The following is a 1198-nucleotide window of genomic DNA, read 5'->3' as shown; positions in this document are numbered from 1 at the left end:
ATGAGCGGTAGTGACCAAAAGTAAGATGCGTGAATCGTTGTGAATTGTAGCGTGTGTTTAAGTTAAAGTGACTGTGGAAATTAAGTGTATTACAATGTTTGTAATCAGAAAGAATAAACTAGTTTTAACTAAGAAAGAACACGTATCGCCGAAGTTTCTAGGAAAGAAATTTTACGGGAAATCATCAAACAAGCAGATATGTAACAAATTGGTGTCAGAGAGTGGGATGGAAAAGAAAAAAAAAATAGAAACGAGAAGTGGCAAATCAAACTACAGCTTAGCAGATTTGATGGCAGAAATACAAGAACAGCAAAAGAAACAAGAAGAACGAGAAAATAAACAAGAAGAGAGATTACAGCAGTGGTTGGAGGAGAAAGAAAAGAAACAAGAAGAACAAGAAAATAAACAAGAAGAGAGATTACAGCAGTGGTTGGAAGACAAAGAAAAGAAACAAGAAGAACAAGAAAATAAACAAGAAGAGAGATTAGAGCAGTGGTTGGAGAACAAAGAAAAGAAACAAGAAGAACAAGAAAATAAACAAGAAGAGAGATTACAGCAGTTGTTGGAGGGAAAAGAAAAGAAACAAGAAGAACGAGAAAATAAACAACAAGAGAGACTACAGCATTGGTTGCAGGAGAAAGAAAAGAAACAAGAAGAGAGACAACAGCAGTGGCAACTGGAACAAGAAAGGAAACAGGAAGAAAGTTTCCAACAGTTGCGGGAAAGTCAGCAGCAACTACAGGAAAGTCAACAATAGTGGCAAGAAGTACAAATGGAAAACATTAGTAAATTTCAAAGTGAATTAATTACATTAAAGGATGATTTACTGTCTTTTACACAAGAAGGATATATTAGCCATGGACCTAATCAGGCTCAGACAATGGGAAGCCCCTTCCAGACCCAGCAGCTAAACCCTAATGCAGACATCTTCAGTCCTGCCAGAAGTCACATTCCAGACATGAGTGTCAGCAATGGGGGTGATCTAGTACGAAGGAAGCCACGGGAAATCGATGGGAAGGCACCATGGGAAGTATATAGAGCACAATTTGAGCTACTGGCAGAAATGAATGGATGGACAGAGGAGCAGAAAACAGTATACCTCGCAACGAGCCTGAAGGGACAACCACTGGAAATACTTGGACAGTTGTCAGCAGACAACAGGCACAACTATGAGCACAGGTAGCTGCTCTAGAAGTCA

This window comes from Limulus polyphemus, unplaced genomic scaffold (assembly GCF_000517525.1).
Source record: "Limulus polyphemus unplaced genomic scaffold, Limulus_polyphemus-2.1.2 Scaffold2456, whole genome shotgun sequence".
Classification (NCBI taxonomy): Eukaryota; Metazoa; Arthropoda; class Merostomata; order Xiphosura; family Limulidae; genus Limulus; species Limulus polyphemus.
The sequence above is the reverse complement of the archived record's forward strand: the minus strand, read 5'-3'. Positions refer to the sequence as shown.